This window comes from Equus caballus, chromosome 20 (assembly GCF_041296265.1).
Source record: "Equus caballus isolate H_3958 breed thoroughbred chromosome 20, TB-T2T, whole genome shotgun sequence".
Lineage (NCBI taxonomy): Eukaryota > Metazoa > Chordata > Mammalia > Perissodactyla > Equidae > Equus > Equus caballus.
Window position 1 is genome coordinate 65085716 of NC_091703.1, and position 15037 is coordinate 65100752.

Genomic DNA, 15037 nt, shown 5'->3' on the forward strand with positions numbered 1-15037 from the left:
CACCAACAGTGTATGAGGGTTCCTTTTTCTCCCCAACCTCTCCAACATTTGTCACTCTTGGTTTTGGATATTTTTGCCAATCTAACGGGTATAAGGTGATATCTTAGTGTAGTTTTGATTTGCATTTCCCTGATGATTAGTGATGATGAACATCTTTTCATGTGTCTCTTGGCCATACTTATATCTTCTTTGGAGAAATGTCTGTTCATGTCCTCTGCCCATTTTTTGATCGGGTTGTTTGTTTTTTTGTTGCTAAGCTGTGTGAGTTCTTTGTATATTATGGAGATTAATCCTTTGTCGGATAAGTAGCTTGTAAATATTTTTTCCCAATTAGTGGGCTATTTTTTTGTTTCAATCCTGTTTTCCCTTGCCTTGAAGAAGCTCTTTAGTCTGATGAAGTCCCATTTGTTTATTCTTTCTATTGTTTCCCTCATCTGAGGAGTTATAGTGTCCAAAAAGATTCTTTTGAAACTGATGTCAAAGAGTGTACTGCCTATATTCTCTTCTAGAAGACTTATTGTCTCAGGCCTAATCTTTAGGTCTTTGATCCACTTTGAGTTTATTTTTGTGAATGGTGAAAATGAATGGTCAATTTTCATTCTTTTACATGTGGCTGTCCAGTTTTCCCAGCACCATTTGTTGAAGAGACTTTCTTTCCTCCATTGTAGGCCCTCAGCTCCTTTGTCAAAGATTAGCTGTCCATAGATGTGTTGTTTTATTTCTGGGCTTTCAATTCTGTTCCATTGATCTGTGCATCTGTTTTTGTACCAGTACCATGCTGTTTTGATCACTGTAGCTTTGTAGTATGTTTTGAAATCGGGGATTGTGATGCCTCCGGCTTTGTTTTTCTTACTCAGGATTGCTTTAGCAATTCGCGGTCTTTTGCTGCCCCATATGAATTTTAGGATTCTTTGTTCAATTTCTGTAAAGAATGTCCTTGGGATTCTGATTGGGATAGCGTTGAATCTGTAGATTGCTTTAGGTAGTATGGACATTTTAACTATGTTTATTCTTCCAATCCATGTGCATGGAATGTCTTTCCATCTCTTTATGTCATCATCAATTTCTTTCAAGAAAGTCTTGTAGTTTTCATTGTATAAATCTTTCACTTCCTTGGTTAAATTTATCCCAAGGTATTTTATTCTTTTCGTTGCGATTGTGAATGGGATTGAGTTCTTGAGTTCTTTTTCTGTTGGTTCATTGTTAGTGTATAGAAATTTTACTGATTTATGTATATTGATTTTATACCCTGCAACTTTGCTGTAGCTGTTGATTGTTTCTAGTAGTTTTCCTATGGATTCTTTTGGGTTTTCTATATATAAGATCATGTCGTCTGCAAACAGCGAGAGTTTTACTTCTTCATTGCATATTTGGATTCCTTTTATTTCTTTTTCCTGTCGAATTGCTCCGGCCAACACCTCCAGTACTATGTTGAATAGGAGTGGTGAAAGTGGGCACCCTTGTCTTGTTCCTGTCCTCAGAGGGATGGCTTTCAGTTTTTGTCCATTGAGTATGATGTTGGCTATGGGTTTGTCATATATGGCCTTTATTATGTTGAGGTACTTTCCTTCTATACCCATTTTATTAAGGGTTTTTATCATAAATGGGTGTTGGATATTGTCGAATGCTTTCTCTGCATCTATTGAGATGATCATGTGGTTTTTGTTTCTCATTTTGTTAATGTAGTGTATCACGTTGATTGACTTGCAGATGTTGAACCATCCCCGTGTCCCTGGTATAAATCCCACTTGATCATGGTGTATAATCTTTTTGATGTATTGCTGCATTCGGTTTGCCAGAATTTTGTTGAGGATTTTTGCATGTATGTTCATCAGTGATATCGGCTTGTAGTTCTCCTTCTTTGTGTTGTCCTTGTCAGGTTTGGGGATCAGAGTGATGTTGGCTTCATAGAATGTGTTAGGGAGTACTCCATCTTCCTCAATTTTCTGGAATAATTTGAGAAGGAAAGGTATTAAATCTTCTTTGAATGTTTGGTAGAATTCTCCAGAGAAGCCGTCTGGTCCTGGACTCTTATTTTGGGGGAGGTTTTTGATTACCATTTCTATTTCCTTACTTGTGATTGACCTATTCAGATTCTCCATTTCTTCCTGGTTCAGTTTGGGGAGATTGTAAGAGTCCAGGAATTTGTCCATTTCTTCTAGGTTGTTCAATTTGTTGGCATATAGTTTTTCATAGTATTCTCTTATGATCCCTTGTATTTCTTTGGTATCTGTTATGATTTCTCCTCTCTCATTCCTAATTTTATTTATTTGAGATTTCTCTCTTTTTTTCTTGGTGAGTCTGGCTAAGGGTTTGCCGATTTTGTTAATTTTTTCGAAGAACCAACTCTTTGTTTCATTGATCCTTTCTACTGTCTTTTTTTGTTTCAATATCGTTTATTTCTGCTCTTATTTTTATTATTTCCCTCCTTCTACTGACTCTCTGCTTTGTTTGTTCTTCTTTTTCTAATTCTGTTAGGTGTCGTTTGAGGTTGCTTATGTGAGCTTTTTCTTGTTTAGTGAGGTGAGCCTGTATTGCAATGAATTTCCCTCTTAGGACTGCTTTTGCTGCATCCCAAATGATTTGGTATGATGTGTTCTCATTTTCATTTGTCTCCAGATAATATTTGATTTCTTCTTTAATTACTTCAATAATCCATTGTTTGTTCAGTAGCGTGTTGTTTAGTCTCCACATTTTTGCACCTTTCTCTGCTTTATTCTTGTAGTTGATTTCTAGTTTCACAGCATTATGATCAGAAAAGATGCTTGATATTATTTCAACTCTCTTGTATTTATTGATGCTTACTTTGTTTCCCAAAATATGATCTATTCTTGAGAATGTTCCATGCGCACTTGAGAAGAATGTGTAGCCTGCTGTTTTTGGATGAAGTGTTCTATATATATCTATTAAGTCCATCTGGTCTAATTTTTCATTTAATTCTATAATTTCCTTGTTGATTTTCTGTCTGGATGTTCTATCCACTGGTGTTAATGGGGTGTTGAGGTCCCCTGTTATTATTGTATTGTTGTTGATGTCTTCTTTTAGTTCTGTTAAGAGTTGCTTTACAAATTTTGGTGCTCCTGTGTTGGGTGCGTGTATATTTATAAGTGTTATGTCTTCTTGGTGGAGAGTCCCTTTTATCATTATATGCTGTCCCTCTTTGTCTTTCTTTATCTGTTTTGCTTTGAAGTCTACTTTGTCTGATATTAGTATAGCGACACCTGCTTTCTTTTGTTCATTATTAGCTTGGGGTATTGTCTTCCATCCCTTCACTCTGAGTCTGTGTTTGTCTTTGGGGCTGAGGTGTAGAAAACTTTTATTTTTTAAGCCAAATACAGAATCACTGGAGTACTTGGACTGTAAAATAGATCATTGGACTTCTTTATTGTGGGATGTAGAGTAAGATTTATATACATTTACACGATGAATTATGGGAAAGCAGGATAAAATTACCCTAGAATATTTTAAACCAGAATTTACTAAGAGTAGTGTAAAATACCATTAATTTCCATTCTCCAAAGAGACATCTCTTGGATCCTATTTGTGAAAAGCAGGTATGAACTGCTTCTGATTGGCTGTGGACGGGGGTCCTGGAAAGGTGCTGTCAACAGCCTGGCTTCAACACAAGGACTAGATGAAACAATCAACAGGCTTGACCCCATCAAAAGTTGACCAGATCCACCCTAGTCAAGCATGGTGAGATAAGAAAGCACAGGCTAGAAAGTTCAATGGACACATCAAGAAATTCTCTAAAAAAAAATAGAGTTTCTTTGAAAAGAGAGGGCATTTGGGACAGAGTGAAGGAACTGGAGCAGGACACAGGGCTGCTGAGACAAGCACCACTCAGAATTAAAGTTTCTGTTTCTTTTCTTAGAAGCCCAGGTTTGTAGAAAGAATTGTGTGTGGTGATTCATCCTACGCTCCACTTAAAGTAAAAGTTCAGCGACTATAAAGGAATAAGCCAATTGGAGCTCGTAATTCTGGGAACTGGGAACCTCAGCCCTTGGGGCCCGTCTTGTCAAATGGTGCTGGAGAGAGTCTCACAAACTCAGTGAGCTCCAGGGTCTATGTGAAGACACCGTTTCCAGGGAAATTGAAAGCTGACGTGCTAGAGGAGAAGGTGTATCTGGGCTGTTCTAAAACTGGTGCAAGTTTGCTCAAGCAGTTTTCTTTGGGTCTAATCTACCTGAGTCAGTAGCGTTACAGACAGTGAGAGAATTGGGGCAGCTTCCGGTGGTGCTGGACGTGGGCTCAGGCCACGTGAGCTCCTACATCCTGGTTTCAGTCAGAGACCCTCCTTGGTGGCTAATACCCTCCCAGTTTCTGTAGAATCACTGAGTTTTTGACCACATCCTCTCCTCAAGGTCACAGTCACTGGTGGTGCCAGGTCTGCTTCTAACTTGTCGCTTCATTTAGCTCTTAAAGGGATGTACATTCATAAGTGAAGAAACGTCACCTCAGGTGTGTCTTTCTCACTCTGATAATCCACAGGTTACCATTTATTTAAAACAACTCTAATGAATATATACAAAATTAAAACAACAAGAAAGCTATTGATATCTGATGGCACGGTTAATAAGTTTTAAATATTTGACTCCAATGAAGATATATCAAATTTTTTTAATTTTTAAAATTTCAAAATTTTTAAATTATAGTTGTAAAGATGAGCACTTATGTTTGGGGGAAAGTACTTCCGTCGTTTTATGATGAGAATAATTTGATTGAATTTCCTGGGTAAGTTTCCAAAGAAAAATGATTAGTTCTTGGAGTGCAGTGTGTCCTCAGGGCTCTGACACCCACAGTGGGCTTTATGCAACTCACACTCCTCTCAGGGTCTTCGTGCAGCAACCCCAAGCTTCACTTTGATTCTGCTTCTCAGCATTTGTAATGCTTTGTGGGGTTCTTTTTCTTAGAATTAGAAGTATTTAAGAGTTCTGTCAGAAGATAAAACAAAAAAAAAAGATGAATTGTCTCACTTGGAACAAGAGCATATGCAAAGTGCGATAGAACATGTATCTCAGGTATAATATTCTGAAAGTTAAGTTTTTTTACTTTTTAAGGGTTAATATTTAAACTAGAAAACTGATTTATATTAATGGAGTAAAGCACATTCTGAGCAGTGTAGAATAGAATTTGTATATTAGCTGCACTTTATACTTACAACTAATGTGATACAGTAATAAATTAAGAGATTTGCATATAAATCCCATTATTCTAAGACAAACCTACACTTTGAAGTTTGGCTAGGTGACAACAGTAAATTCCTTTGAGTCAAACAAACAAATTATTAGTTTACTGAGGTGGCATTTTTTTCTTAGGCCCAGGAGAAAAATGGTTCAGTCAACAACGCTATATTATGAAATCAGTTTATGGAATATGGAGTCGTGGAGACTTCGAGGGTTAAGAACCGTAGCATTTAGTTATGTTCTTGTGTGATTGTAACACTCATCGCCGCCTTCAGACTTGCACGAGGCATTCGGACCTGACAGATACAGCCTCCCTGCCCACACACTGCCGAAAAATCACTGTCCCTCTACATTTGTTCCCACAGCTAGGATTTTGCCTAAGAGATTTGCTATATTTCTGCTCTGGGTTCGTATAGGGAAATCTCTTCTATATAGCAAGTGTTGTTAGTTATTAGTCACTGGTGACTTCTGGTAAGCTTGGTTGGACAGAAGCCACTCTCAGTCAAAATGAGTAAATTGGATGGTCCAGTTTTCGAGAGAAGTGAGTAACTTTATGCACAAGATCCCACACCGGCATGTGCACACACGCACACATGCAGACACACAGATGCATGCATGCACTCACAACTCGCAGCCTTGTGGTGTGCAGGGGAAAAGGAGATGAGGATTTGAACACTGGGAGCAAGTCCTGCTCACTGGGTTACCTCCAGACGTAACCCTCCAAGAGTCCTTGCCTTCATCACCTGAGCATTTCAAAAGAAAAATGGCCTCATTCTCTATTTCACGTACGTATGTCATGTGTCAGATATGTTTTTTGAGAAGTGGGGATATTTTTAAAAATAGGAATAATTATTTTCCAATAATCTTAATCCTAATAATACTATAGTAAAAATTGAATACATATAGAGGCTAATTTATGCTAAAACCAATTTTTGTGTCTGCTGAATTACTTAAAGTTTGTCCTGATGTTATTTTAATGGGAAAACTTTTCGTACACACTTAATTTTCCTTCTCATGGAGTCAGAATGCGGTAAACGGTAGCCTTCATTATTGTACCCTTCAAATAGCGAGTACTCAGAGTTAGGTGCCTGGGTTGGAATCCCAGCTCAAAAACTCACTCTGTGTAATTTGGGGCATGTCTCTTGGTTCCTTCTAAGTTTTCTCCTTCATAAAATCGGAATTATATTGTACCTACTTCTAGTTTTGTCTTAAAGATTAAATGAGATTATTCATGAAAGTGCCAGCTCAGTGCCTGATATATAAATATTTGGTAAACAATAGATATAATTTTAAAGAAAACAGTTTAATGATTCTATTTTTCTAAACTCTGACTTACTATGAAACTAAATTAAAACTCATTTGAAGGAATTTATATTATTTATTCAAAATATATCTAGTAGAAATTTTAAAAGTCACATATTTTAGATAATTTTGACCTCTAACAACAAACTGAATGTTAGCAAACCAATGAATTTTCTACTTAAATGAATTGTTTATGAGTATAAACTTTTACAATAATAATAATAGCAGCCACTTACCCAATAATTACTATGTGCCAAATGCTATCAAGAGACTTCTTTACATTATTTCATTCATTCCTCACCATATCTCTATGAGGTAGGATTCATCCTACTTCACAGCTTAAGAAACTGAGATCTAGAGAGAATAAAAACATTGCCAAAGTTTCATAGTTAACAAATAGTGGAGTCAGGGTTTGAATCTTTATCCCCTAGGAATGCATAGTTCTTGCACCGTGATCATGTTACATCATGTGAATGGCCCCTCAAGGGTCCAGATTTCCTTTGCACAGACAGTTCTGAATTAGGTCTTAAATTCTTTGCCTGCAGCCTAGAGAGGAAACTGCACAGGGCTGCCTACTGCTCCAGGGAGGGCTCTGTGCCTTCTCTTTAGATCTATGGACCCTTTCTAAAGTCTGCCTAACCTTAGATAGTCTGACTCTCCCATTCCTCGGAAAATGGCATCCACCTATTAACAAGCATCATCATATGTTTTTTCACCAAATGGAAAGATTTTGTCTAGCTTCACCTTCTGAAATAAGCATGATGAAAACAATATGGTTTTATTTTGTTTGGTTTTCAAATTTAAAATTGTATTTGAAATATACTTTCAAACTTTCCACACCTGACTCTCTGGAGACCCTTATCTGTCCTGCACACCCACCTCCAGGCAGGTCAATCACGGCCGCACTCTCCAGATTAACTGTACCTCAACACCTAACTTGGAAACTTCTCTCTTTATGTTCTCCACCAAATGAGCTTTTGATATATATGTGTGTATATATATATGTGTGTGTGTATATATATATGTGTATATATATAATTATATATATAATATCATATATAATATCGATATCATATATATATTGAATATCATAAATTCACTTGATCAAAAAGTGTTTGACTTAGTACTGTCACTTTATTAAAAAAAAATTGAACTTTTAGAGGTAAGAAGCCATATGCATTAAGGCACTTAGGAAGTATATCTGATAACACAATGAGAGAGTTGCCAAGTTGCATGTCTTAAAAACAGCTGGGCTGACTACTCTCTTTATGAGGTGCTTGGTGTGACGGGGCTTTTCTCCATAACCTCTGAAGCCCTCAGTCTCTGCAGAGGGCTGAAACTGAACTGGGAAGATCCGTCATTCCCTAACAGTCTTTGTATTTCTTTTCTGTTGGAAAATGAAATGACTATGATCTTTAAATCTCAATTTTCCCTTAAAAAGATGTTTTATGAGAAGACTGTAGCTTCAGGAAATCAAGGCAGATGCTGCAACAGTTTATGAAAGTGCAGACAAAGCTGGTAGCTGTTGTGAATTATAATGAACTCTCCTCCAGTCCTGGTCCAGATGTAGCATTAATGCCTCGGGGACTCAGAAACTTACAGGCGTTTATTGAAAAGCTGGATAATTTTGTTTTGTGAGTCGACTTTCTCTCTGTGTTATCCAGTTTCATCTAATTTTCCATTGAAATTCAGAATTAAGATTAACTTCAGAGTTCCTCCCAAGTTTAAAAAAATATTAAAATACTTGTGACAATTTATTGTAGGAATCAAAACACTACATGCGAAGAAAAAAATGGACAACCCAGCTTTTTCCTAACAATGGGACAGTTCCTTACTATGAAATTGTCAAGATTTATTTTTAAAAAACGTATGAGCTATATGTTAGAGAAAATACCTCTTAAACAAAGAATCACTTCTATACGCCTATATTTCAGAATATTCTGCAATGAATGAAGGTAACGTCAAATCTGGATATAGGATTGAACTTTTTCTCATAACCAATATTCACAGAAAAAATGACCACAAAGAAAACAGTTTTATCAACCTACTTGTCGGCTCCACTTACTAAAGTTACAAGAATGATACTTGAATTATCAGTGAAAAAATGACTGCCTTTACAGGGAGTAAGTCTCATTTAATCACCTTATCTGTGGGCAGTAGATTGATACAATACAGCACGAAAATGAGCAGGAAAATGAGAAGGACAGAGGTAATAGAAGGACAGGAAAAGAAAAGAAACCTGCTCCCTCTGCACTTGATTTTATTTCTTAATGGTTTCTTGTTCCCTTCTAATGCCTTCCACTCGTACCCCAAGTCGAGCAGTTGGCAGAGAACACAACAGATGGATGACAAGCCCAACACATGCAATGGATTTGGCACCAGGCACTTGACTTTTATTTGCTCAACAGTTAGCCAGATTTCAAGAACCTAGTCTGCTAATGTTCCTATTTGGTTTAATTCACTATGAGAATCTAGCACATAAATATTAAAATATTGCCATAAAAAGATCACACACACTCTGTTCCTTTGCATAGCTTAGTGTCTGATTATTTTATTCTTGGTGTAGGTTGCTGAGATACTCAACAGTGAATTTAAAGACATCTACAGTTTCAAATATTGAAGTTTTCTTAAAGCGGCTCTGTCTAAAGGAGCATTTAGCCAAGTGAGGGATAGCCAGAGCCAGTGTAAGGGACTGAAGGAACCTGTTAGGAAAGAGTAGAAGATTCGAGAGGATGATTACAGACAATTGGTGTCTTTCTTCCCTCCCACCATCCCTGCATTTTCACGGATTACCAAATTCAAAGCTCAAGAAAAATTGCATCTTTTTCATGAAGTCCTCCTGGCCACCAGGCAGAATTAATGGCCCCTTCGCTCTCCCCACATAGCACGTTATTCGCATTCCCAAGGTAGTTTGTGCCTTTGTCCCCAGCATAAGCTCCTGGAGAACAAAGACTTGGTATCTCTCTCATTGCTGGAAGCCCGGCACCTGGTCCAGCATATGGCACCAGCTTGGTTCTGGATAAACATTTGTTGAGTTGTTCGGAACTCAGGGGGACTTAGCCCCGGGCCAATAGAGAAGAGAAATAGAGGATGATTGTTAGGAAGCTGTGCTAGGAAGGATTGGGAAGAGCCCCCTGGCAGCGATGCTTCAGTGCACATCTTCTGTCCTTTTTTCAAAGGCGTACTTCAGGGAGACGGGAGGACAGCAGAATCTCTCATCTACCTGGCAGAGCTCACAGATGTTGCTTCCTGGAATAAAATATAATAGAGAGAACTATTTACAGCTTCAGAATTGCTTCCCTTTCTCTGGGAGAAATTGTCCTCTCCCTTCTCTCTCTGGCATCAAACTTCTTTTTCTCTGAACTAGGTTTGAAAATCTCCTGACATTCTTACAGCATTGCTAAGGCATGTTCTTTCTCCGTATCTTCACAACCATTTACTTCAGGGCTAAAGATAAGTAACCAATGACTTAGTGCCTTTCAGCTCCAGTAGAAGTAATTGATATGGAGCAGGACTATAAATTACTCATCACGAGGAATACTTCAGACAGGAAATAGTTTGCAGTTACTGGTATCTCACTGTGCTCAATTAGGAGCTTACCGATGACACTGTCCTTCTCTTTATATCTTAAATCATCTTTCCCTTGTTAGAATACTTGATTCAGATGTCACTTACTCTACTTCAGATATTTCAGTAGATGATACACATTAAACCTCTTCTATTTTCTAGTACTTTTATGAAGCTTCAAGTTTACTTAAAGACTGTCTTACAGGTAGTCTCACAATAAAGTGAAAAGCCCAAACATTTGTTCTTGACAGATCCATTTTAAGAAAATCATCACAATTATATAGAAGCCCAAATTTTTTAATGGATTATACAACATTGGCCAAGGCTCAGCTCCCTAACTTCACTGTAGATGGAAAGAAACGTTTCCCTCTCCAAATCGGTTCAGAATTATTTGTTTTTTACTTTTTATTTGAATAACTCAGTATAATTTGCATTCAATTAATTTGAAAAAGGCTTATAAAATGTATTCCTTTTGAAAGGAAGACTTTATGGTTGTAGTTGACTAGAAGCTCAACGTATACATGAACAATCTAACTTTAAAAAAGCAAGTGGTATTAGTAGATGTACTGTATAGTGTCCAGAATGAGGTGTGTGTGTGTGTGTGTGAGTGTGTGTATGACAGTCCTGCTCTCTATTCTGTGGGAGTGAGACCATTTCTGGAGTGGTGTGTTGAATTCTGAATGCCACATTTTAAAAGACATATTGGCTGACCAGTGGGTGCCCAGAGAACAGTAACTATGATATTAAGGGACTCTGACCTGTCATTTGAAAAATGATTGGTTTACTGAATAGGTTTGATCGTGACACAAAGGGATGTCATATACAAGACCCATTAGATATTTTTTCCCGTGTGAAATGAGACCAATAGGTAGTAATTTGGGGAGGGTTAATTTGGGTTCAGAAAGCATTGTTTCAGTATCCACATAGAGAATTGTTTCATTTTACTCTCCACAAAGCAAATTAAGCAGCAAAAGTGCCTGATTTTAAGAAGCTTTCAGTAGAATCAGCACCTCAACACATTCTGTGGTGGAGATGGTGGACATAAGTATATGAATTTACACATGTCCTTCTGTTTAAGAATACCCATCCTGCTTGCTTTCTGGGTATCTGCACCTGCATGTACTGTGTCCCCACACACTCAGGTCAGTAGTTTTTGAGAGAGTAGACGCTGGGTTCAGCTGCTTCTAACTCCCCATATGTACAATACTATGATTCAGACATGGATCCACCAGGTATGACCTTTGGTGGGCTGGTTTTCCCCTCTTTGAAAGGACCCATAAGAATAAGTAACAATAGGGTATTGTTCATTTTATGATTAAGAATGTTTTATATTTGCCTTATCCTGAGCATAAAAGTGATAATATATCCCCATGTATTAGCTGCATTAAAGATCCAGCGAATACAAAGAATTCAAAAGTTTGAAGTTTTAAACCCTATGCAGTATATATTTTTTTAACTTGACAATTTATTTCTTGGAATGAAGTCCCAGAAAATAGATGGAAAAAATACTCCTGCCCAGAATAAAAGGACTCAGACTAGATGGGATATCTGAAAAAATAGGAGATCTATATTTTATTTTTTCCTGAAATATTTAATTGAGTGCCAACAATTTAAGAACCATACAAAAATTCCATTTCTGAAGATTACTGCCTGCATAAAGCAGGGCTGTAGTCAGAAATGCAGAGGTCAAGTTAGTGATACACAAAATCAAACTCAGATTTACTTTTAGCTGCCTCTTGCATCAGTTTTCATGCTAGAATTCTGGCATCCCACCTCAGGTGTTTCTCCAGCTATTTCACCCCACATTCAATTTAAGTAAATTTTCTCTTAATGAACATGAATTAATTAGTGGGGAAATATTGCTGTATTTCCAAGAGTACATTCAGTTCATACAGAAGATCATGTTCCTGGAAAACATGCTCTAAGTGAAATGATTGGTCAAATTGAACGTTTTAATATGCAAACATTGTTATAATATGATCTCAGACTTTTTAATCAAAGGCTAAATGCTAACTTTTTAAAGAAAAAAATCATTAGAACATAGCATAGAACTTTGTGTTTTCAGTGCTTAGGTCTAGTTATTAGCAAATTTTCATTTACCTGCTTAGTCTGCCTTCCTTTGCTTGGTCTCGTTGGCACCAGGTTTGCCAACTGTAGCCCTGAGGAGCGTGATTCCATTCAGCGTCCTCCAGACAATGTGTATTTTCCTACATAAGAGAAGACATTGATTCCAATGTCAAAGGACTCAGGAAAACTAATCTTTTTTTTCGTATGTCCAGCTGTACTTATTTCAGGGAAATGTACAGTAATAAAAAGGAGGTGAGGAGCCAGCCCGGTGGTGTAGTAAATTTGCATGTTCCACTTCCACAGCCTGCGGTTTGCATGTTCCATTCCTGGGCTTGGACCTACACAGTGCTCATCAAGCCATGCTGTGGTGGTAACCCGCATACGAAATAGGGGAAGATTGGCACAGATGTCAGCTCAGGGATAATCTTCCTCACCAAAGAAAATTAAAATTAAAAAATAAATAAATAAAAAGGAAGTTAAATGAAATCCTTCAATTAGTTTTTCAGAAAGCCACCAGCTGGCCCTAAATCACTAATTTTTTCCAAAACCTTCTCAAAAATGTTACTTTGAATTCTGGAAAGGGTACTCTGGATTGCTCTGTAAAGTTGAAGACATGCTATGTCTTACAATACATAATGCAATGCAATACAATACAATACAATACAATACAAGCAATAACATGGCAACGATGTATCAGCAGCAATGTTAGATGTTGCCCTGCTTGATATTACACAGACTCATTCATTTGCCCATACACAGACTCATTCATTTGCCCGTCTGCAGGTTGAATGTATCACAGGAAAGGCCCTTTGATGGATAAACCTGTAATAGAAAGTATATGCCTCAGAAACAAGGTTTGAAAGTTTTATGGAAACCATGGGAAACATTGATTGTAATTTTCTTTCCATAATGGGCTAAAATATTGATTGGAAGCCAAAGGAGAAGCTTTTTATTCCTTCCTTGTGCTGAGACTGAGAGGAAAGAAGGAGAGCAAGAAGTTCAGGACGGGACTGGCCCTGTGGCCCAGGGGTTAAGTTCTTGCGCTCTGGTTCGGTAGCCTGGAGTTTCGCCGGTTCGGATCCTGGGGGCGGACATGGCACCACTCATTAGGCCATGCTGAGGTGGCGTCCCACACAGTACAACCAGAGGGACCTACAACTAGAATATACAACTATGTACTGGGGGGCTTTGGGGAGGAGAAGAAAAAAAAAAAAAAAGAATTGGCAACAGATGTTAAAAAAAGTTCAGGAAAAGCAACTAATGCCTGCCCTCCAGTAATTCTAGGCAGGCGTTTGTGTGGTAGCTGGAAGGCAGTTTGCCCCGAAGCTGCATGGGGCGTGAAAGGTTTGACCCTGCGATTGAGGGAGCGTAAAGAAAGACTCGTTCTGTTCACGTTAAAATTAGGTTTGGGAGAAAGTGCTGATAGAAACAGTATCATTCACTAATCAAATAAAATTTTGCTCTTTGAGACTATTTTCTTCTTTAATTTTTATGCTGCTTAATAAATTGTTTTCTTTTTTTTTTTAAGATAGAGACAAAAACAAATAGGCTAATTTATCCTTCAGGGACTGGAAAAATGACAAATGATTTTAAATGATTATAAGTTTCTAAGTAGGTTATCTGTGATAACTTCTAGAAAATCAGTGAGAAGTAGATAAATGGGTTTCTGAATACCAAAGTTACAAACTTTCAGTTTCGAAAGAGTCCGCTCAAAATCTCCAAATCTCCCACAGCTTGGTGTGTTGCGTGGAGCTGACTCATTTCCTGTGAGAGTAATCAGTAGTGTCTGCTAGTTATCTTGGGGTTTAGAATTATGTTTACAAAACAAATTCTTAGGCAGGAAAGAGCGGGGACCAATTAGCACTGGCCATAGGAAAACATAACATTTTATTTACAATAATCGTGAAAGCTGTGTCCACTAGAGAGTGAAACAGTCTTCATATCATAGCTTTAGAGATTTTTGGTACCCATTAACAGCGTTTCTGACCTAGCCCGAGGTGGGACTTTAAAAGTGCCAGTGTGTGGAGCACATACTGCATGGGAGTGGGCTGTGAACAAAGAAAAAGAGAAAGAGGTGCTGTCACTACTTTTTTTTTTCCAAAAAGTATTTTTGGCATGTACACTGTATCAGTGTGCTTTACTGGATTACACGCCACATCTCGTTATCGTGTGTCACTTGTAATATGATAGAAAACATTATATTGGACCAACCGATGAAAATAATTCTGCTCCTATGGACAAGTGGACATACTTCTGTGATGAGTAACAGAAGCTCAATTTGCACAGAATGTTCCCTGGTGTCAAATACTTAATGTGCTTTTACTCTCACTTTACCAGATGAAATGGGAAGTTTCTAATACATTTGTGGGATGCCTGAGGTCTCGAACTATAACAATTTTTTAAAGTCACAGAAATATATTTATTACGTAGATGAGTATGTTGCATTTCATTGATGCTTCAACACAATTACATTCAGCAGCAAAGTTTTGCTTTTAGTGTTTAGTGTGTTCCGTGATGATGATGGTTATACTGTGGAATACATAGATAATTTAAGAACAGCCTTCATCTTTAAAATAGTATGTGTGCATGTACACCTCCAGCAAAAATGACGAAAACTTTCCAAAATGTGTTTGTTAATAAAATAATAAAAATCTCTTTAGATTTAGACAAAATATATTGTTGCTATTTTAAATTTTGAAGAATTGATTTTTTCTTTACATATTTGAATTTTATTTAAAAGTTCTGAGAAATGATATCTAACTTCATTCTAGGTAATGCTTAAAAAACTGTTGTCTTACGAATGAATTATAAATGTTTGCTAGAAATAAAGGAGGCCCATAGAATTGTCAATTATTTTGAGCTGTCTAAATCTGGAAACTCAGAAGCTTAAGTCAATTCCTATAAGTAGCTAAGTT

The 15037-nt window shown here is 37.3% G+C and overlaps 1 protein-coding gene across 4 annotated transcripts in view; it reads left to right on the forward strand.

Moving 5' to 3' along the window:
• Positions 1 to 15037, forward strand: part of COL19A1 (collagen type XIX alpha 1 chain) — a 312975-nt gene that overhangs the window by 70043 nt on the left and 227895 nt on the right. The window lies entirely within an intron of this gene.